The sequence below is a fragment of the Gavialis gangeticus genome, unplaced genomic scaffold, assembly GCF_001723915.1.
Source record: "Gavialis gangeticus isolate Ggan-Ray unplaced genomic scaffold, GavGan_comp1, whole genome shotgun sequence".
Lineage (NCBI taxonomy): Eukaryota > Metazoa > Chordata > Crocodylia > Gavialidae > Gavialis > Gavialis gangeticus.
The window spans coordinates 9,563,409-9,587,466 of NW_017728964.1; positions in this window are offsets into that span (position 1 = coordinate 9,563,409).

Consider the following 24,058-nt stretch of genomic DNA (forward strand, 5'->3'; position numbering starts at 1 on the left):
TCAGGACTGTAAATGCATTCTGTAAGGACTATGTTAAGTTCGGGGTCTTGAGGACTGATGTATGTAAGAGGGTCCTGTGAGGCAAGTGTGCCTAGGAAATAAAGGACTATGCCAAATTTAAAGACTGTAAGGGCGCATCTACATGTCACCATGTAGTGACATTGCTACTGTGCCATGCTTTAGTACTTCCTACTGTAAGTACTTTGCCCCTATGTCACTGTAGTTACATGGCATGCTACAATAGTGGAGCATGGTGCTATGGCAATGTAGCTGCTGATCACATGTAAACCCATGTGATTGCTATATTGCCATAGTGTGTAGTACAGTGATGTAGTGCATCACTAGGTTGCCATAGGGTGATGTGTAGATGCACCCAAAGAGACTTGAATTAAGTGATTTCCCCAAGCTGCTACAGGGGTTCTTTACAACTGCAAACATTACCTGCCTTCCTGCAGTCAAGGCTAATCACAGATACTTGACACATCTTCAAGATAATTACACACTTATCCTTATCATACTTTGATTTGCACATTGGCCAATACCTTAGGAAGGGGAGGAAGAAGAAATGGACCAAGTTGGAAATCCTAAACAAAGGGTTTGGAAACTACTAGAAAAGGTCAGCCTAATGGAGAGGCTGATGGGGGCTCAAAAAAAAGCTTGCACCATGTTCTATAGGTGCACAGCTGCAGGGATAAATGGAAACCTACTCAAAGAAATGGCTGAGGCTTATGCATGATAGTCATATCACCTTTTATTGCTTGATATACCCATGGATGGATAAATAATACTTTCTTGGGGTTAGCTGTGTTTTCACTGCACTTTCATACTGGTTACCAGGCTCCTAGAAAGAATCTCAAAATAGGGGCCAATGTCAGTTGAAGTCTATGGAAGATAGAATGACAGATAGGGTCTCCAGGTCTCAGCACCTCACTGCCTTTCTGAACAATGTTCTGAATCATGAGTTTCCACCTGGAGAAACCAAGCCTGGATGTGACACTTGAAAGGGATGCACAAGGAACCCAAGGGGTCCATGCTACAGTTTGCTGTAAAATTGTAATGGCAGGACTGTCCCTTCATCAGGTTCCAAGTGTGATGGAGGACCATTCACTAGTCACAGGCTCCTCCTATCTGGTTAGTTTTGTTCCATTATTTTTACTCTTGGATGTTCAGACATTTTCCAAGTCATTGCATTAACCCTTGGCTAAGCAATATGTACTGTTGGCTGCCCTCGGTAAGTTCTTTGTGATTTTTGTCCACTAGGTAAGTCCTTCAATTACTTTTGGCTACCTTATTGGATCTTCTACAGTTTCTCATTGCTGCTTTTTCTTTTCCTTCAAATAGGACTTTAATCTACAGTCCCTGGAGCCTTTTCTGCCGAGGGACTGAACAATAACAAAGTCTGTAAACTGTTCTATTGTTATATTTTGTTACTGAAATTGAATTTTCTCTGCTAATCAAAGAGTGGAGCTGTTGCATGGTAGCTGGGGAATAACTACAATGTGTTCCATTTTATCCTGCTCTTTGCATTCTGGTTTTTCCAGCTGTCCTAGACGACTGCTATATAGAGATTTCTCTATAATTGTACCGCATGCAAATCTCTGCTGAAATCCATTGGTTGTTAATCTTTCTTGGCCAATCAGAGGATTTGCATAATAACAGGATGGCAATATCACAATAATCTTACTTGCAATTATGCAAATCCTTCCACCATGACTAGTATAATCCTTCATTTTTGGCTGGAATTTACATGTCATTTGCCTACAACTGAAATGGCTACTTCAGCTACAAACATTCTCTTTTTTCCCCTCTCTTCCCCTCATAGGGTAAAATGTAAATAGGAGATAAAAGAATATTCCCATTTAGCAAGGGAGACAGGTCTGGGAAAAGGCTGAACAACTATTCTTTATTCCATGAAGTCAATGTTTAGTGGGAGCAGGGAGAGGCCCTACTCTGATTTCTGACAACAGTAGCTTCCCAGTGCCAATGGGCTATAGATTCACAGAAAGAGATGGAAGGATTTCAGCCAAAGGACAGTGCCAGTGCCAGCCTGCAGTTACCTCCCCAGGAAAAGGAGAGGGATTAATTTCAAATGAAAATCTATTGGCTTTATTAATTGGAAACAAGTGTCCATCTGGCAGCGAACTTCAGGTTTGTGAACGACTGAAAATGTGCAGAATATTTTTAGCATCAGCTGCTTCCCACATGTGAGAGTTGATTGCATTTTTTTCCCCACAGACTTAGGCTCCTGAAGGCCCAGAAGCAGCAGAGCCTGACCCTGTGGGACAGTGGGTGACATCTGTGTCACCCGGTGAAGTGGATCAGTTATTCTGGGACACATCTCAATACAGTTGTTCCCACTCCAAGGACAATGTTTGTTTCATAGCTTAAGATACTGGGGTTATTGATTTATGCACTAGGAACAACAGTAGTTTTCCAAATCTAGGATTCTTCTGTGTTGTGAATGTTTTCAGTGTGCTTGGTTTCCACTGATAACGAGGGGTGGGGGGCAGAATATATTCCTCTGAAGATTTGCTTTTCCCTGGTCTGGTAGCCTTGTGGATGAAAGTTGAATATCTTGCTTGGATCCAGCCTGCCAGCTCTTGGTAAATTTAACTGAGTAGCAGTAAGGAGAGAGAGAGAAAAGAAAATTTGAACAGTGTGACAGAGTAAACAGAACCAAGACACCAGCAAAAGTATTTTAGCAAAATCTTTTTCCTTCCTCTGGCATAGGGTTCTAGGCAAAATATCAGTCCTGCTAATATATCATCCAGGACTGATGAGCTTTTTCTTTCCTGCTAGTTTACAAAATTGGACATGTTTGGTGATGAACTGAAATCGGATATTTCCAGGATAGGTGTTGGATTGTTCAGCCTTTTACTACATAGGGCTTCCACTGACTTAAAGCATACACATGTCTAACTGAAGGTAGAAGGGCTGTGCATTGCTATGAAATAGGTGTGACAGGGTAGATTTAAAAAGGTATTAAGAAGAAGAATATAGCTGCCTCATGAGGTTACCAAAAGCACCTACCCTGCTTAGGTACTTACACAAACCCTCCTGGGTGCCTAGATTCTTGGGTAAATATGGCCCTTTGGCTTTATTGGACTTTTTTCAATATAGTCACTTTCAATTAACATTTTTGCTGCCTTGGGTCAGGCGACACCCCTTTCTTTTTCTTATGCTGTGTAAATGTAGCAGATCAGGACAGAGTTAATACTTTCCTGTCCTAATTTTTTTTTAAACAGCTGGCTTATACAATAAGCCTGTAATAATGTCTGGAAAAATGTTCATGACTACAATAGGAGAATTAATAACACGGTGAAACATCAGTAGGATGTTTGCCTGTGGACAAGCTGCAGGATTACACCCATTCCCTTTGTCCTTTTTTATTGTGCCTCTCATCTTAGTTGGTCATATCTTCTGTCTACAGTGAGTGCTTGCTAAGCTATCAGATTTGTTAAGATAAAAACATTTTTCATTCATTACTAGCAAACCCTGCAAAGTAGTGAATCTGAGCCCTTTGAAATGAATCTCCGCTAAATGGAAAGACCTGTTGAAAAAACACAGTATCTTTTCCCAAACCCAAAAGATACTGTGCAACTGATGAGTGACCTGATTAAAAAAAGACTCTGTGGAAGTAATGTATATTCAAGGTACAGTAGTAATTCAAACTATATACTTACAAAATGATAGAATGACATCTACATGAAATCCATGACCAACATGTGGCCTGAGTCCCACAAGTGTCATGGGCAACTTTTGTGTGTGGCATGCAATAAATCAGGGAGAGGTCAGGCAGGACAATAGCAGATAGGGCATGAAGCAGAAGGCAGAGCAGGAGATCAGGCAGGGAGTACAGGGCAGGAAGCAGAAAGAAGAGCAGGGGATTGGGCAGGGAGCACATAGTAGGGAGCAGGAAGCAGAGCAGCAGCAGATCAGACAGGGGAAGGGGATCAGAGCAGCACTTGGGGAGGGTGTTGGGCTAGTTTTAGGGAACAGCCCTCACAAAGATTGGCCCCCACTGCCCTAGAATGCAAGAACATGAGGAGCACCATACTGGTCAGACCAATTGTCCATCTATATCCCCAGTATCCTGTCTCCAGGGAACCTGGGTGACAGTGGGGCTGTCTTCCTTCCCTTCCTATGCCCCTGGGCAGAGTTTCACTGGGCAGTGTCCACAGACTTCTTAGATGCATTTGATGGCAGTGGATACTAGCCAGTGTTTTCTGCTTGGGGTCTCCCCCTGGGAACCCTAGTTATTACCCTATGACCTGCGCTCCCATTCTGTTTTTTTAGATTTTTTTTCATTTGTCCCAAGAATTCAGTAGTTACAGAGCTAGTGGCCTCCCTCTAACAATTAAGAGAGCTTGTAGTTTCTTGGTGAGCCTAAGCTCTGCTACACTTGCATAATAAATAGGCCTGTCTCCAGCAGTAGCAGTAGTGGATGCCTTAGAGCAGTGGTGTTCCACCTATGGCCCATGGGTTGGATCTGTCCTGTGGCATAGGAGATCAGCAGCGAGAAACTCAGGCAAGCATGTATTCCTTTCTCTGCTCTCTGCCATGCCACAGTTGGAGGTAATATCTCTTCCTCTCTCCCTATTTTCCCTGACACAGGCTCCCTCTCTCCCTCCTACCTTCTTTGCTGGAGGCATGTGGTGGCCATTGCTTTAGGGCAGTGGTTTCAAACAGTGTTTTGTGGAACCCCTGGGCTCTGCAATAGGTCATCAGTGGTTTCACAAAGAGATGAGGCATAATGGTGGAGGGGCCAGGAGGTGGTACACCACCATTGCCAGGCTCAGTCACCTGGCTCCACCTCACATCACAGGGTAGCAGGTAGGGGTTCTGTGGCAGAAGAATTGATATGAAAGGGTTCCACGACTCTACGAAGTTTGAGAACCACTGTTTTAGAGGGAGAGCACATGAACAGGGTGCATCTAGAGTGACCGATCTCATCAAATGCTCCCAGGCATCCACCATCACTGGTTTAGAGATGCCAAAGGCTACATCTCTAACTGTTCTGTTTAATAGCTATTAATGGATCTATAATCCATGAATTTGTCTAGTCCCTTTCTGAACCTGGTTATATTATCTGCCTCTACAACCTCCTATGATAATGAGTTCCACAAGTTAACAATGTACTGCATACTCTTGTCAGTTTTAAACCTCTCCTGCTCATTTCAGTGGGTTTCCACTAATTCTACTATTCCGAGGCTTGGTGAATAACAATTCCCTGTTCTGTATTTGTCCACATCCTTCATGAATTTATAGACCTCCATTTTATTCCCCCCGCCCCCAATGTCAGCCTTCTCCTTTCCAAACTGAAGGATCTTATCTTATTTCATCTCTCCTGGCATGGCAGCTGCTTCATACCCATGATCATTTTGGTTGCCCTTCTTTGTACCTTTCCTAATTCTACTAGATCCTTTTTGAGATGCAGAGACCAGAACTGCACATAGTGTTCAAGATGTGGGTGTACCTTGAATTTATGTAGTGGCATTATGATGTTTTCTGTTTGGCTTTTACTTCCCTTCTAATTATACCCTACATCACCGCTGCACATTGAACTGATATTTTTAGAGAATTACCTACAATAACTCCAAGCCCTTTTTCTTGAGTCATAACAGTTAATTCAGAACCCAGCATTGTGTATGTATAACAGGTTATTTTTCTCCATGTGCATTACCTTGCACTTGCTGACTTTTAAGTTCATCTGTCATTTCTTTTTGCCCACTAACTTACCTCCCTTAGCTTTGTGAGATCTTTCTGCAGCTCCTCTTCATCAGCTTTGACTACCAGGAATAGTTTGGTAGCATCTGCACACTTGGAGACTTCACCATGTACCCCCATTTCCAGGTCATTGATGAAAAAGTTGAACAAAACTGGGCACAGCACATATCTCTGCAGAACACCACTCCATCCTGAAAAGTGACCATCAGTCCACAAAAGAACCTTCCCTCTAATGATGTGGCATCACTCAGTTTTTTTTTTTAAAGCCTTTAGTAAGGGATGTTGTCAAAAGGTTTTTTGAAAATCAAAATATATTATCCTATTTTGATAATAATGGATTTTGTTTAGTGATCCAAGAGTAATCTTTTGGAGCAAAGAAAATTCATGAATGTTGCATGCCTCCTGAGGCTGGGGGGGGGCACGGTGACTGCATGCAAGTGGTGGCGGTGGTGGGGGCCTGGTAGTGGCAAGTGGGGAGCTTCTGCAGGCGGCCACGGCGGTGTCAGCAGCAGGCCAAGTGAGGAGCTCCCACAGGCAGTATTGGCAGCAAGCTGGAGGTGGCGAGCGCTGACCAGCAATTGGCAACCACCCACAGATGCTGCCGGCATTGTCGGTGGGGGTGGGGAGTGGCAAGTAGTGGCCAATCTCAGGAGGTGCATGTGCACCCCCTATGCATTGCCAGTGAAAGAAATAATCTGATTACTAATTTCCTGTTGTATTTATATGACTAAAACTTTTTGCTTAGAAGAATTCTGCTCAGTTGCTTTCATGAGCTACTCTTTAATTTAATACGTTTACAACAGTTGCACTGAAAGTGCATTTAAACCTGTGTGAGTTACACTGGTGTCCAGAGTGGACAGAACAACTCTCCTGCAGTAGCTGCCCACAGTAGGCATTATTACAGGGCCTCACCACAGGGTGGAATGAGCGCCAGTAACAGCCTGTTTGCATTAAACAAACCAGCATTAAATTGACTAGGAGAGTGTCGACTAGAACAGAATTTACAGAGCACCAGTGCAGGGCTCTACCATGGGGTGGGGGAGACCCTGTGGTGATGAAAGGAAGCCTTAGACTTTCACCTGGGGTCTGCTGCTGCTTTTGTGTTGTATGGTCATTTTCTAGGAAAATAGGCTAAGCCCCTTGCTAACTCCACTTATTTTAGGTCTGATGTAAAACTCCTGGAAGTCAAAGGAAAGAGATCTGTTGACTTTAAAGGCCTTGAGTCAGGCCTCATGTCACAAAACACAGACCTGAGAGGTCCTGAAAACCAAGAAGTGGTTCTTTCTCCCATTGCAGAGCGAACCTGTTAGCATCTCCTTGTTTGGACAGCCCAAGACCAGGGCTGAGACTTTCTTAACCACCTCAGGGATCTAGATGGATGTTTTGTTTGCATTACAGGACACTTAGGAATCCTCATTATGTGCCAGGGACCATGTTCATGCTGGGTGCTCTGCAAAGGCAGAAAAATAAATGGCCCCTATCCAACAAAGGTTGATGACATAAGGATGCCCACTTCCTACCCCATTTCATGTCCAGATCCCTTGGCTGTCTTTGAAAACAACTGTTTGAGGACTAAGTTATGGCATTAAGACTGTACATGCCATACAGGCAAAGGTGGAGGCACAGCACCCAGCTGCTGAAACTCTGGGGGAGTGGTTGTGTGGGGTGGGAACTGTACTTTGAGGAGGGTCAGTACCTCAAATAACAGACGCTGTAGGTCCTTCATTCATTTGTGCTTATAGGTAGAAGACAAAGAGCTATGTTTCTGAATCTCCAGGGGAGTAGGTAGGGGAAAGAAGAGTATAATCTGCACAGGGGATCTCCACTTCACTGTGGCTGAGGCAAGAAAAAGTCTCATGACTTTTTGGATGGGCTTATTCCCTTAACACAGTGTGGATGTGCTTATTCTCTTACCACGGTCCCAAACTCATCCTGATGATCACCTTGTGGGGCTGATTTTTCACATTCATCCTTGGGTATAGGCTCTGCCCCCTGGATGGTCAGGGCTAGCTGTTTAGCCTTCCTGCAGCTCGGGGATGGCAGCAATAAAAGCCCAGTTTGCTTTGGCAGGGATTTTCATCATGGGAAGTGTGTGCAGTGACTTGTCTTCTGGAATATTAAATGTCCTCTGTGCAGCATGCCCAGCTATGGGTCCCCATACTGTGGAATATGTACTGCAGCCCCACTTACTAGTCCCAGCTGACATCTGGTTCCTATTGTAGATTATAATGTGCAACAATGTAGTGAGTGTGTGACATAGTATTAAAAATGTGTAAGAATCCTCAACTTCTTTGTCTGGAAAAGGTGATTCAGTGTTTGCATAATGTTTCAGGAATGACCTTCAAGTGATGATATACATGGAGACAAGGGAAAAGTTTCATTCTCAAACTGAATAGTTTTCTTTCAGAAAATTAGCACCACAAGATGGATTGTTTCTATTATGAGAGGCATTAATGCTTTCAGCTGGTCAAGAATTCATTTCAATTGGCAATTTTTATTTTGGCAGCACAAAGTGTGGCTGCCTCCTAGTACTGGAAAGGTTCCTATGGGTATGGGGCAGATGAGCCTGGGGCTGGATAGAAGCAGTTTCCTTCTTCCCCTCCCTCCCCAGCAACGTCATCAGAACTCCTTAAGCAGCCCTCCAGCCCAAATAATTGCTCATCCCTGGTTTATAACAATGAAGGGAGGGCATTATCCTACATGGGTCTAGCCTATGGCTGAAGAAGAGGATCTCTTTATCATGTTGGCTCAAACTAACTTTTGATGGGGAAACATGAGATTGGAGTCTGGTTAACCTACTGGTCTGTGTAACTTGTTTTATTTTTCCTGGGTCTCTTGTTTGATCTTGGAAAAGAAAGAATATATACTTCAGTTACAAATAGAGTGAACTTCCTCTTTTCCTCCCCATAATGTTATGCCTTCATGGCTTTGAAAGCAAAGCCTGTTAGCCATTGTGAAGCCTTGATCCTCCCAGCTTCTGAACCAGCAGCTTATAGATAGGTAAGGCTAATGCTGAAGAGGTCCACTTAGAAGCAAGGCAGTCAGGCATTGTGGGCAGAGGAGGCCAGACATCTACTAAAATATATGGCCTCCACCAAAGATGACTGGGGGGGAGGGGTGCAGAGCCCTTTTTATAAATCTAGCTTCCTGTGCTTGCTTGATCCTCACCCAGACATTCTTTGTAGAGCCTGAGAAGCAACATAGCTCAGCACTGGGTATTTGTCATAAAGATTAGTGGCCCATAATTTAGGACTACTTAGCCACTCAAGGCATTAGCAAGACATGAATGGAAACTGATTAACTGCAGCCGCCACCCCATGTTTCTGGCCCATTCTTCAGTACTGAACATATAAAATTGACTTTTTTTATAGCTAGCATGGTATTTAGACACTTTGCCATTAATGCCATTGTGAGAAGCTTGTGATTTTTTTTTTCCATCAAGCACTGAAAAATTTGATGATGCACCAATTAGATCTCTGCAATAGCAGTTTTCCCCAGTGAATGAGAGAAGCTACGGTAGATTAACAAATGATTTTAGTTTAAAAATTATGCAATTATTTTTGTGGGACTTCTGGTTTACTGACTGCTGCTTCAGTAACAACTTGCCTGACACATCAGGTAGAATGGATGATGATGAATATAATTTTCTTAAGCTGAGCTCCTTTAAGACATGTAGCCCTCGGCCCTGGTACTGCTCTGGCCCTGAGACTGATGGTTGGTGGAAATACTGTTTTACCATTAGATGCATTGATGGGAAGCAGTGCTATATAATCAGTCTCTGAACTACTGCTGTCTAGATGGGTGAATCTGGAAATGATGCCACAATTCAGCAGTACGGTGCTAAGTGGCTTCAGTTGGTTTCTTCCGTGCCAGTCTAGGTTTCTTGGAACTTTTCTGGTTCATTACCTATGAAACACCCTTTGAAAAGCATTTATTTCAGCTGAATATTTATTTCAGATCATACTTGGAATTTTAATGGGATCAGTAAACCTATTTTTTGATTTATGAGATGATGTGGCATACATTCATGGGAGGGTAATTTGACTAATTCTCATTGGGTAAACTGACAGCACAATTATCAACTCACTCAACAGCTGTTCCCTTACATCTCAAACATGTGTAACCTGGGCAGTACTCCAAGAGGTACCCCCTCTCCAATTGAAGGGATCAAAGCAGGTGCACAAGCACTGTGGGAGGTGTAGGGACTCTCCTCCCCCTTCAGAGCAGAGCCAGCCCAATGGGGACTTAACCATATACCTTTTAATACTGGGAACATAACAAGCATAAATGAGAGGGTATAGTGGACACTGCACTGGCGCAAGGGGGCAGGATTCAACAAAGGTTAGACACTTACAATCATTGACAAAAAACAGGGTTAACAAAATATAAAACACAAACAGCAGAACAAACTATACGGGTTGGTGAAATATAAAAAGGGCACAAAATGCAAAATGTCAAGGAAATGTAGGGCCTTGGTGCCTGGAGGGGGAGAAAGGGTGGAAAACACAATGGCCCCTTTCCACTGCAAGAAGATTTGCTTCCTGTTAGCTCACTCACCCCAAGTCACCTTAGCTGGGACTTGAACCCAGATCTTCCACGTAGTGGGCAGGAATGCTGCCACACAGCTACCACTAGTGGCACTACTGTAGTGTGCTAGGGATCTTGACCTTCCTGGAGCCCTGGCCTCACGTCAAGCTGCCTAGCCTCTGACTGAAGGAGCTAGAAGCAGAGCTGGGAACCTCTCAGGTCACTCCTCAGATCCTTCCTGGAGCAGGGGAGCCTCTCCTGCTGGCTGCAGCCTCTCCCAGGGGACTCTGGAGCCCAGTGAGGAGCCTTTCCTGCTGGCCACATGCCACGCTGCTGAGGGTCCCACTGCTGCCTGCAGGTCCTGCTCTTTCAGGCTGTTCTGGGGCACTGCCCCTACCCTGCTGGCTCAGCTCTGTGAAGCTCCTTCTTTGTCATCTCTCCTGAGTCAGCCCATGCTGCCCCTTTTATCACCCTCTTGGTAACCCAAGGGGCCAATCGGGACAAGGGGGGCGGGGTGAGTCTCTGGGGCCTGATTGGTGCATAAAGGGAATCCCAAGTCCTCCAGTCATCTTTTACCCCTTCAAAACCCCTGGGCTAGCTCGCTGCCAGTTAGCCCGTCACACATGCAAAGCACTATGTTCATGCCACACATCTGAAGTCAAATGGTTGTTGAGGAAATGGCTTATGACAGCAGTTTCCAAACTCTGACAGACCGTGCACCACCAATTTAAAATGATACAAGCTTTAGTACCACCAGCAAATTTTTGTCATGTAATTACAATAAATTTGTTAGCGCGTACCACTGCATACCTCTGGTGGTATGTGTGCCACAGATTGGGAACCTCAGGCTTATGTATAGCCTGTTGCTCAGAAGCAATTAGATTTTTAGGGCAAAAATATATATTTCTACAGGAAAACATAATTGGGATGTTGTGGTGGTGGTAGGGTGGGCTATACAAAATGAGTTAATGTCAAGTGTTTGATGAGAGGGGGCTGGGGAAAGTAGCAGCAATAAAAATTAAAAGAATGACCAGAAATTTGGCATTTGAACATAGGAGATAAAAGATAAAACAGAAAAATAAGATGTAATTGTTTGACGAGATCTATCGTATCTTGCAGAATGAACTGGGGTAGTAGACAGCTGTCTGTGGTATAGGCTTTGACTCCCTTTTCTTTTTCACAGTGAGATGTGACCACCATTATGATTTTGAATGATAGATATGAGATGACGTAAGAGACCCACAACTTAATTCAACTCCTTTTGAAGTTAATGGAAATGTTTCCATTGATTTTTAAAGATCGTTGGGTTTGGTCCCTAGAATAATTCCGGGAAGAATCCAAATTGGCTTTAGAATGAAGGAGGGACCAAGTGGCGGGGGGGGTGGCTATTTAGCACCAGGCAAGAATTGATTATAAAGTCACAGAGCCAAATTCTTCGCGTTCTGAAATCAATTGGAATTTTGCCATTGGTGCACTCGGGACAGGGGCATGGTTTTCATCACATTCAAGTGCCAAGAGGTATGATCTGGAATGAGTTGATTCATACCAAAAGGCTGTCTCCTCTTCCCCCCCTCCCCATCTCTCCCCAGCACTGTAGTTTCTTTGTCTCCCAGAAAGGAATCATGGCAAGAACTTTCAAAAGAAACAAATGATTTTTTTTGGAGATGACAGTTTCTTTGGTGCTGTATTTGAGACCCCTTGGGGAGGGAAGTATTTCAGAGGGTGGGTTCTCCACACTTTCTGTTAATTGAGCCATTTCAAAGTGTCTCAGTTTAGACCCTTAAAAACTGAAGAGTCTGGGGCTGTGTCGACTTCTCAGGATAGAAAGGCACAGAGCTCACTTTCTTGGAAGAAATTTTGCTATTCAAAATATGACAAAATGATTTTTTTCCCCCTTCTGATTACCAAATATATTCTGTACTACCTGGTAAACGAGGAAATAAGCCTTATTTAAGTCATTTAATTTAATGTGCCACTGAGGTCTGCCTCTTCTGTAAATTGAAAAAAATCAAAACCAGTTGCCTTGGAGACAAGGCAGCTATTCTCTACCAGCAAAAATGAATGGATTGGAGAAGATTTGCATAAAAAGTGGACATAAATGCAACAGCAATAGTTGACTTATTCTTCGGCCCCATTCAAGTTACCAATACAATTTCTGTTGTAACAGTCCATATTTCCAAAATACCAAACATGCTTGACCGTAAATAATGTAGGGTTTTTTTCATGATTGAACTGTCTGACAAAGGGGGAGGACAGAAAGCCAGAATTGAAGGTATCCTTCCAGCAGAAGAGATTAAGGGAACACTGACATACTTGTGGCAATGGCAAACTTAAACTTATGGTTGTAGTAAAGACAGGTTCCATTTATTCAGCACCTAAGGCTGAAAAAGAGTTGGTTTTAGGAGCCATGATGAAAATGGAGTAATTGAATCTGAGAAGACAAGATGGAGTAATAATGTGGGGGTTATAAACAATATCCATATCCCCAAGTACTACAGCTGACTCTTTTTACAACATCTCAGATGTACCTTCCCGATCTGCTGTTGTCCAAGAGTAACCCATCTTGACCATTGCCCCCTCTGCCTCACTGGTCTAAGTGCTCTTCAAAACTACCAAGATCATCATCTTCCTTTACTGCTCTTTTGCTCACATTGCTGCCACCTTTTTCAAATCTTTGCTCTAACTTCCTCTGTTCTTCCATATTACATTTTTTTGCCCTTTCCCCTATCCTGTGGAGTACCTGTGGTTCAGTGGTAGAATCCTTGTCTGCTGCACAGGAGACCTGGCTTCAATTCCTGTATGCTTATGCAACTACAGCTATGGAGGCACCAAACATCTGGACTCAGTCTAGCCTTTGGATTCTGTCTCAATGGTTTAAAGTGGGGATAGAAGGTCTGGGCAGCCTCCACTCCTGCCTAGGCACGAGCACTGAAGGTCTGGGTGACCTTTCATATGTATACTATGATCTGGAAGGACTGATGGTTTCCAAAACAAAAAGCCTAGCTTATGTTTGGGTCTTCCCTCCTTTACTTTAGTTGGAGGGGAGATGAGCACCAGATCTTTCCAGAGCTCTGCTCTGCTTGTATCTACATCCTGGCTCTCATCTTCCATAACTTCTTCCATTCCACTCTCAATGCGCTTCTTGTCTCCTAGCAATGTCCTTGCTTGCTCTAGATTTGATGCCAATTTCTTTTGCTATCATGGATGATAAAAATAGCTACTTAAGTACATTCATTCATTCTCCCCATCCAACGCCCCCATGGCTTTGAAACTCTACCTCTTTTGTGAAAAGATTTAAGTACAAAGATTGTTCAAACCTCTGTTTACCATTGTATCATGCTGTAATGCACTTACTATGTTATTAATTGGTACGCTCAGCAGGGTTATAGAAAGGACCCTGTTATTTCTTTGGCATATTCACTGAATGACTAATATTTGCATAGCACTTTGGAAACTCAAAATGCTGTATGACAGATAAGTAGGGTTATTAACAAAAATGTACTCCAGCATGCATGAAGATGGGGATTCCATATATAAGTGGTGATAATCTCCAGCCTCCTTTTCTCCTTGTTCTGTCACTGATATAACGTACCTCTACTTGTCCAACTTACCAACGCATTTTTAAGGCTGCCTTTCTTTTTCCCAGTTTGTTATATATTTTTTAGTGTAGCCAATTCCATTATAAATACTAACTATAAAACAGAATCACAGTTTGGATTCTGTTGTCCAGCCAGATATAATCCAGTAGATAAACTACTTCAGTGTCCTTTCATCTAATCATGGGTTTTCATTAACCTCCCTGATTGTCAATGACTGATCTAAGATCTCCATTGCTTATTAAAACTCATTCACTCATCAATAGAAATTCAGGTTTTAGCTAATTGAAAGGGATGAGAATACCCACTAAGTGGTTATGCTTTTGTGCAACCAGATAATAATTTGTAAATCTCTTTTAAAATTCATTTATTTTAATTTCATTCTCTTCAGAATCTGATGAGATTAGGTTTTTGGCAGATGGGAAATAAACAGACAAGACTGTCAGTATTTTTCTTTTTGTCTCACTCTTCTCCCCCTTCCTTCTCTCCAAATGGTTGAAGTGGAACTGATGCAACTCTTTATCCCAAATTTGAACACATATATGCATTTCCAGAATCCTAAGAACATTTAATTGCAATCCTGAATCAACCTCATGGGAAGCCCTCTGTCCTCAACTTGGGACAAAGGGATCTTAATTTGTCAGATGGGGCCCTGGATTAGAGAGAGCACATCTGTCTCTTCTCAAGAGAACCAGTTTATTGGAAAACTAAAGCTAAGTTTAGCATTCAGAACAGGCAATGGAAATACAAAAAATATATTCATGCCTAGGAGGATGGGTTTATGTCAGACCCCAGGATCTATGAGCTTTTGTTAACTGTTCATTTTCTCCAACAACTCAGGTCTATTATTCCCCATACTCCCCAGGTTTACAACCATAGTTATACAGTCATTGATGACATGCATTTATCTGCTTATTTGATTGGATATATTCAGATATTTTTGCTTCACTTGAATTTTTGGAACTGGACTGAACCAGTTCTCCTGTGAAGGTGCTAATTAGCTGGGATTTATGTTTTTGTGGAAGTTACATTTCTGCAGGGAAGGAAGAGATCCCGATTTCCTCCTTTCACCAAGAAGGAATGTTAAATGCTACCAGTTTGTTTCAGTTTACTTAATTATGAACTTCCTTGATAAGGCTGCTCTTTTTTTTCACAGCCTACCCTGAAACCTAACACATATACATCTATTACAACTAAACTACATCTCATTAATTTGGTTGCATCAAATATTTCTACTAACATGATTAGGTTATCCAATCCTTAAATTAGATTATCCAAACCTATATTATGATATAGTAGGCTTGGATAATCTAATTTAAGGCCTTGTGCTGTGTTTAATTTGATCTGGTTCAGCTGGACATTTTAATTGTTTTCTTTCCTTTGCTGACCAGACTAGTTGTCTTTAAAGTTTTACTTGTGATCACTCAGAAACAGGCTTTTGGGGTCTTCTGCTTTGGCCATACTTCTGTAACCTAAGCCAGAAATTTGTATTATTCAGTTACTCAAGATTCTTTGGGTAAAAGTGATATCTTTTATTAGGGCGACCGAATAGTTGGAGAAATTGTTCTTTGCAAGCTTTCAGGTACAAACACCCTTCTTCAGGCGTAGTTTTTATTATTTGGTTATGCATTTACAGCAGCAACATAAAGTTCTAATTTGTATATAGTGGAGGAGATATATATGTGTCCCCATCTTATTTTTACACATATAAATATAAATAAATAAACATATAAGATGGGGACACTTATGCCAAGCCCTTTAATATGTTCCTTACAGAGAAAACAGCTTGCTGATTTTACCGACTAACCAGCCTGATGGACTATTTTGCAACCGGTAATGGAGCTCTTATTTTGTGTGGACAATTACCATTAATTAAGCACATTAGGCTTCAGAAGATTGGAAAAATGAATAAACCCCTTCTAAGGAAAAGATGTGTGTTTGAGGGTGAGATTGGGGGTGGAGTGTCTCAGAGGGAACTTGATTAGCCAAACAGAGACATGACATACATTTGTGTGACATGGCATCCTATCTGGTTCTCTTTTAAATAAGAAAGTTAAAGAAAGACTGCTATTCCAGAGACTACTCTGCTCACAGTTGAAGGAAATTTTCCTTACTAGTTTGTGACGTGTATTCTTAGAGATAAGAGAGGGTGGGGGCAGGCGAAGAGAGAAAAAATATTTGAGTGGGTGAGGATCTAAAACACTGTACCTATACTGACTTTCAAAGCAAGGTCAAACACAAGTGTTCCATAGTGATGCTATAGAAGTTTGTTTTTTCCTCTTATGATTAGAACAAGTCATAACTCATTGCTGGAGCATGAGCTTTTAAAGAGAAATGGGTCAAATTAGGCATAAAAGATTTGTTTCTGTCCATTTTGTATCCTTACTCAGTAGGCTGGGAGGGAGTGAGTGTGCAGGAGAACTTTTGCTGAGAAATCTCAACATTGGATTGGAGTTAAATGATGTGGGTGCACTACTCCAAACCTCTGCTGCTTCCTTCTCCCTCAGTCCAGTGCCTGTACCCACGTTAATCAAAGGTCTCAAGTTTGGCAGGCCTACCTTCCAATGCTTGATGTAAGCTCCTGTATCTATTATGAGTGTTGAGGGTGCTCAGGTGGCCCAGGCTAGGCACCTAGAAATAGAGGCACTCACAATTGAAGACTGCTTTTGGAAATTTGGCCCTGAATATACTCGTACATTTTTCCCAACTATTCTCATCTCATTTCGTCTTCTAGGCAGGCATCTCAGCCGCACATATAGCTGCAGATTTAGGAACAATAGCTCCAGGCAGCTAATGGATATTAGTCAGCAAAGCATACCTGGAATTGTTTACCTGGTAGGTAGTTTGCTCTTAACTTTTCTTGTTTCCTTCCCTATATTATCAGAGCATTAAAATGATATTAATGGGTTTATAAGTCTTCCAGTGGCATGAAGGAATAAGCTTCAAGAGGGCAACAGAATGCTTATTACTTGGGTCCTTTAATATGAGACAGGACAAAGGTGCCTAAAGGTGCAATGGGGGCATAATTTAGCTTCTTCCTATGAAGGTGGGGAGATGCCTTAGGAAATCTATGGTGTGCCTGTTTCCATTGCATTGCACACTGTATTGTTTATTGCTGTGCAAAGCTGGTGTGAAACGCACAGTGTAGAATTTTCTGTATCATCTTGGGTATAAATGACTATGAGGAGTTGGTGGAAAGATGAGGAAAGAGTATTTAACACTATAAAGTTTCGCTGACATAATTATGCCAAGTAAGGGTGTGAACAGATCACACCCCTTAGCCAACATGCCAGGAAAGTCCCTGGTACAGATGCTGTTATGCTGGCAGAAGGTGGCTGGAGTTATTCAGGGAATTGGTATAGTTAAAGTAGCAGAAAAAACCCTTCTGTCATATGCTCATATACTCTGCTTTGGGGGCTCTTGCTGACAGCAATGCCAGCTTAGCTACGCTGCCTCTACAATCTGTAAAACTTAACAGCTGGTGCCAGAGCAGCAGTGTAGTACATGGGAGGGGTAGCATCCTGATCCTAAGCATTGTTCTGGACCCAGTCCTACCCAGTAATAACAGAAAGAAATGGCTGCTTTATAGCTGACAGAGTGACTTCTCGCTTATCCTACCACAGCCTTACCTGACTGCAGAGCACAGCAGGTCCTGTAATATACAGCACGTTCATAAAAACTTCCCCTCTGAACTGAATCCTTTATTGAATGGAATAAATTCCAGGTTCCTACATCTTGTTTGAAGGAATGTGTTTCTGGTGTGCCCAATCTTGTTATACATCTATTGATAAGATGCATAGATAGATCTAGGATTTTGTAAAGGTGTGTGTGGAAACATTGACTGGCACTGCAGGGGTGGCTGTACCCTGCTCCCAGGTTCTCCACCCCCCCGCATGGGGATCTGTAGATTCAGCTGTTGCTCTTGCAGTGTGCAAAGTCTCCAAATCAGGTAAGAATTCCTCCTTCAGCTCTCAGCACCCTCTCTCCTTTCTTCCATTCCCTGCTCAGCAGTACCTCCCTATGCTTCCATTCCCCCCATGCCTTTGTCTGCTTCTGCTGCTGCTTCCCCTGGCTGATTTCAGGGGTGTGGGGAGGTCCAGAGCCAATCTTGTCTGGCTCCAGCCAGGCTGCACAGGGAGCTAGGCTCAGCTAGGGGCAAGGGTGGTGGCAGTGGGCAGACTCCCCCTCTCTGAGCCTGCTACTGGGCTAGCAGGGAACACAAAGGGGGAATCCACCTGCTGCCACTACTGCTGTTGTCCCAAGCTGATCCTGGCTCTCTGTGTAGCTCTGCTGGAGTGGGGCAGCAGCCATTCCAGAACTCCCCTGCCCTTAAGGCAGCTGGGGACAGCAGCAGAAGTGGGCAGGGACGGAGGGGAGCGTAGGGAAGGGAAGGGGATGTGCTACTGACCACAGAAGAAGGGAGTTGAGGGTGGGGGGGGGGTTCTTACCTTCTTTTTAATAGATGGCCCCAGCTGTGGGGACTTACAAATAAAAGTCTGGTGGCATAGTCTGCCCCTCTGGAATTACATAACATTTAACGATGGATTTTTCCAACGGGCACCAGCCGGGCCCATGCTAGAACCCTGCTATAGGTTTTTTGGGGCATCACCTCTACTTTGGCCTTGTTTTCTCTGTATCTAAGCACTAGGTACTTTGGTGTAGGGGCTGCAGAAGCACATAAATTACTGGAGTAAAACCAGGCCAGGAAGGGATAGGAGAATCAGGTTTATAAAGGAACTTTTTATTTTTATTTTTAGAAATATACATCATCAGAAAAATTGAATTACCAAACACTTAAAAAAATCAACAGTGCAAGACTGATGCATCTCGCTCAATTACCTGCAGCATGTTCAAAGTGTCTGAGCCTAAACAGGCAATTGGAAGCTGACTACTGCACAGAAGTTTTAATTATCTCTAATGATAATTGCAATGCATGCACTGCCTTTTGAGCAGTAATTACCCATTTTATGTGAAGAAACCTGCCTGGGTGGAAGGGATGGGAGAAAAAAAGGAGGTGTTTGGAAATTATGCTTATCACTGATTCCAAAGGCCCGTTAAGCTAAGTACGTTCACTCATATAGTTCATTGGGAGAATTGTGTTCCCTCCTGTGTCTCTGTTGTATACTCAGGAGAATCGCTGGCTGGGTTGGCACTGATTTTGACTCTTCTCTGGGAAGCAGCTGAACTGATCACTTTGTGTGCACTTCTATCTTCTATGCAGTTCTGTCAAAGGAAATAACAGAAAGGGGGCATGTGCATGTTCCGTAGCACAGTGCATGCATTAGAAATCCCCATAACTCAAATGATGCAGTAGTTAGGTTAAGGTTTTTAAAAAGAAGCTATGGTAATAAGGCTGATTTCAGTGCAATTCAGGCATGAAATTTCCTTAAGCTTCCTTGAAATCCCCAGCCTTAAACTGACTATTTATTTTCCGGCACTGCCAAGCAACTTGCACAGCTTCACACACATGCCATAGCTTTCCCCACTCAAGTAGTTTTAATCAATCCAAAGCATCAGTTTACACGCAAGCTCAAGTGGGTGCAAGGTTGGACTTTACTTGGGTGAAATGAGTTAGGGCAAAGATTAAAATCAATAATGTGCTTAGCGATATGACAGCAAATCCAAACCTTCCAAATGATCCTACTACTGATCTTCCTCAAATCTACTACCTTGGCTTCACTGCCCATTGCAACTGCAACTGAAAGTACTCAATTGCTTGCAGAACATATGCCTTGCCTTTAAGAATGGAGTCCTAAATATCCTTTGGGTTTTTCTTTATCTTTTTGTTTGCATAAGTTACTCCATCAATCACACAACTATCTGAGCATTATTCTGTACATTCTTCCTGGCATTTCTAATGGATTTTTCATGCAAAAATGCTCATTTTGTAAACTTTATATTCCAATATTTTTTAATATGGATTTTTTTCCTTCTCAAAATATAAAACTTACAGGATTTTCTCATATTAAAAGTTTTTGATCACAAGATAACACCATTGTTGGACATCATTGTTCTTCTGTTTAGTTATTGGAACAGTTTTTAGCACAACTATATGGGTGAAAACATGGGACTTATGGCTTTGCTTGGATGAGATGCAAAAGAAGCAGCATCTTGGAGACAGAGAAAAAAAGTGTCCCTCACAAAGGCTCTGTGGGAAATCTCTCTCTCTCTCCTCAAAATCAGTTGTCTTGTCTGTTGTTTCCACATTCCTGCTTCCAGCATACAAAGCTTTCCAGCATGCAAAGTGCTAAAATGTGTTGCGTTGTATGAAATGCATATAGGACCTATGCTGTATTGATTTAAAAGGACATCAGAGGAGCCAGGAAACTATACAAGGAGGCATTTATGGATGTTCTGGGCCTGGAAGTTGGCAAAAGTACTTCCTTTACTGAGAAAGTGTCCTTACAAAAGGATTTAATTAACCCTCTGTTATCTGGGCTGCATTGATTTTGTGGAAGTGCTGTACAAGTGAAGAGTAGGCTTGCTTCTTTAATTTCCTATCACCTCTTTTGTTCTAGATTTATTCCTTGTGCCCTGAAATTCATGGAAGGGAAATCTCCCGTTTGCTTGGCTTGACTCCAGCTCTCACTTTTGATTACTTCTGTCCTGTGCCTTGTTAAGATATCCTGGCAGGCTATTGCTAATAGCTTTTTTGGGTACCATCTGTTAAAACCATAGCCGGGCAGGGGTAGCACTGGAGTGATAGCCATGTTTGACATTTTCTGGGCAGTCCAGTTGTCAAGTGTGGCAGGAATTAAATGTGTATTACAATTAACACAATAATTATATCATCTTTTGATGGGAGGGGCTCCCTGGATCATTTCTTGATGAGGGTGTCCCTTGAAACCTGGCACTGATAAAAAGCCACTGTGTCCTGTTTTCCATTAACTCTAACAAGGTACCTTTTGTGTATCAGAGGGTATGGGGGTAACTTAAAAAACCTAATGCTATCACTGAAGAAACAAGTGTGTGTATGTATGTAGCATTTAGATGAGCAGAAACCTACTTAGGGTTCTACTTCATATTCAGGAACAACTACTAACTATCCCTTAAAACTTATTTCCTTGCATTTTTGGTAACCAAAGATGGATCCTGACTCTTATTCTGATGTGGCCACGAAGTGGGATGATTTCACAGCCTAGCTTTTTAATCCATCAGGGCACTTCGTAGTCATAGCCCAGGTTGCCAATATTACTAGCAGAGGCTGTAGAATTTTGGATTATTCATTTTAAAATGAGCAGTACAGTTATTTGGAGGCTCCCCTGCCACCCAGAATGATAGCATCATGTACCTCGGTGACTTAACCTTATTCCTAAATCCTGGGTGGTGTGCCCCTAGTAAGGTGTTATAGACAAGAAGCATTTCAGTTCTACTATTAGGCTTGTCAGAGAAGCTGGTGTCTTCAAAAGATGCACGGGGAATGCTTCTACCCTAGGAATGATGCATTGCCTTTCTTTTCAATCTTAGAGCCCAGAATAGCAGGGCTAAGAACCTTCAATTGCGGTCGTCTTAACATATGCTGCTGCATGCTTGTGGGCTGGCCTACAGCTTGTTTTGCTGCTGCCAGCTCAACCACTGCCTTGGAAGAACATCTTGTAAAGCATCAAGTTTGATAAGGAAACTTTCCACTCCAGCCTGAAGAGTCGTTGCACTTCCTGTATTCCTCCAGCTATGGAACTAAATCTGAAGTTTATATTTTACACATATGGACTATTGTAGAATTGCAGAGTATATCCTACCACCCCATAACACTTAAAGGACTGCCATCTAATGTTGAGCATTTTGGGTAGTCAACTTTTGAAAGAATTAAGCAGGGAAGATGATATTCAACGCTGAATGAAATCTGCCGGCACTGCCTTTGGACATCTCCAAAACTGTGTCTTCAATGATCATTACATCAAGACCCAAACCAAACTTCTCATCTATCAGGCTGTCATCCCAACCCTGCTGTATGAGTGTGAAACCTGGATGGAAATGTCTGAAAGCCTGGGAATGTTACTATCAGCGATGTCTTTGGAAAATCTTCCATATCAGCTGGAAGGACAGAAGAACAAATGACAGAATTCTGGCTCAAGCAACACCACCAGCCTTGAAGCCATATTTATACAGCACCAGCTCTGTTGGACAGGACATGTCAGAAGGATGCTTGACAGCTGGCTCCTGAAACAGGTTCTGTACTCCCAACTCACCAATGGTCACCACTCTAGAGGTGGGCAAAAGAAGAGATTCAAGGACACCTTGAAGGCCAACCTGAAGAAAGGAAATACTAACCTCAATACCTGGCAGACTTGAGCACTGAATAAGTCCCCAGTGGTGCCGTGAAATACAAGGCATCAACCATTTTGAGCAAACTTGCCTCACTATGGAAGCAAATAGCAAAAGAGATGAAGGGAAAGAGCTATGACCTGACATTGCTGGGATCCACTCCTTCCTTCTGGAACTGTATGCCATGTCTGCAGTCAAACATGCAGATCTTGGACTGGCCTCTTCAGTCATCTCCAGGCTCATGGATGACTTTCTTATCTACTTTTGAACACTTTCATCCTCATATTGAGGAACTGCCACTGCCAGCGAACACTTAAGACATGATGTTCCAAGACCCTCACTGAATGATCCTTCAAGGCAAGTTTTCCCACATCTCTGAGCTTTTAGGAAAAGGAATTTTTGCAGTGCACCACTTTGCAGGTGAACTTTCCAGGGACCCCATGCTGTGTCACAGTGAGTATTATAGGGTGTTCTGTGTGTGTTGGCAGTGTTTACCAATAGCCATCATTTTTCCTTGTGGATCTAAGATATGATACTAAATCCTGGATTGATGTTTAGCATGTCCCAGCTTGGAATCATCTTGTGCTAGTGAAAGATTTGACTTGCTGGTTATTTGAACAGAAAGTAGCAAGCTTGCATTTTTCCATGGTTAATAGGGCACAGCAGTAATTAAGATGTTGATGCTGACAGAATTTTTTGCTAAGTAATGCAATAAACTTTCCCAGAAGAAAAAAAATTCTCTTTAAGAAACACTTGGCTCTATTACAGCTGCAATCTCAGTTTAGCAGTCTTTTGTTAGAATGACTTAAAGCCTGCCAAGTCATAATGTCATAATGTTTTATCATAGCACTTCAGGCTATTATTTTGTCTCCTCTTGCAAGTTGTGGAGGGTCAGAGCTGATCAGTACTTGGATAGGAGCTCCAAGGTATTACAGAAATCAGTGTTGAGGTGCCAGCAGTACACTGGTTGGAAACACACTACTTGTGATGGTGAAGATTTTCTCCAGAGACCCTGTTCCCATCTGATTTATAAAGGAGTACATCCCTATTTTGTTTATGAATATTGTGCTAGACTCAGTGTCTCACCTATGCCTGGTGTCCATTAGAGCTGCTGTCTTGTAGTCTGGCCTTGATACATGAGATCAGGAAGCCACAACTTGCTCTGAGCTACCCTTTCAGTGCCTCCAACAGGGCTGGGACACTTTCAAGAACCCAGCCTGGAATTCTTTGTTACCTTCTGCCTGCAGCTGTTATGTTGTGCCATGTTAGCACATTATCATGCTCAGATCAGAAGCTGCCTGTGGTCATCTGCAGTTTTCCTCAGTTTCCCTCCTAGAGCTGTGCAATTTGCAGGTGTCTACACTGTCACAGGAGCACACTAAGGAGCCGTGAAGGGACATGTGGTGCCCCTGGTCTCTGCACAGGACAAACGGTGGAGCTGCCCTTGTGCAGTGCTGGGCACACACCAGTGGGCACACAAAAAAGAGAAAAGCTATTGGTACTGATGCAGCACTGCACGCAGGCACTCCAGGGGATGGCATGCACCAAGCAAGTGGGCAGCACTTCACTGCAGTGCTCTCTAGCAGTCCTTTGAGAGACTACACATGCCCATAATCACAGGTGTCATTATAACTTGCCCCTGTTGGGGTCACAAGGCACATGCAGGTTTTTTTGGCATGCTCGGGTTCAATCATGTGCTTGTTCAGGGTTTTTCATTTATGCTCACAGCAGCGCTTCAGAGCCCCAGCTCCCTCTGAGCCAAGGAGCTCTGCCAGCTCCATCCTAGTCTTCCCGACCTTTCCGGAGAGACGTCCCCAGGTTCTCTTCCTCCCTGCAGTTCTAGAGCCCAGACTCCTCTTTCCTCCTTTCTTGTGCTCAACTTCTGGCAGACCTCCTCAGCCCAGGAACATCCCAGTTCTTCACACAGGAGCAAACCCTTGACA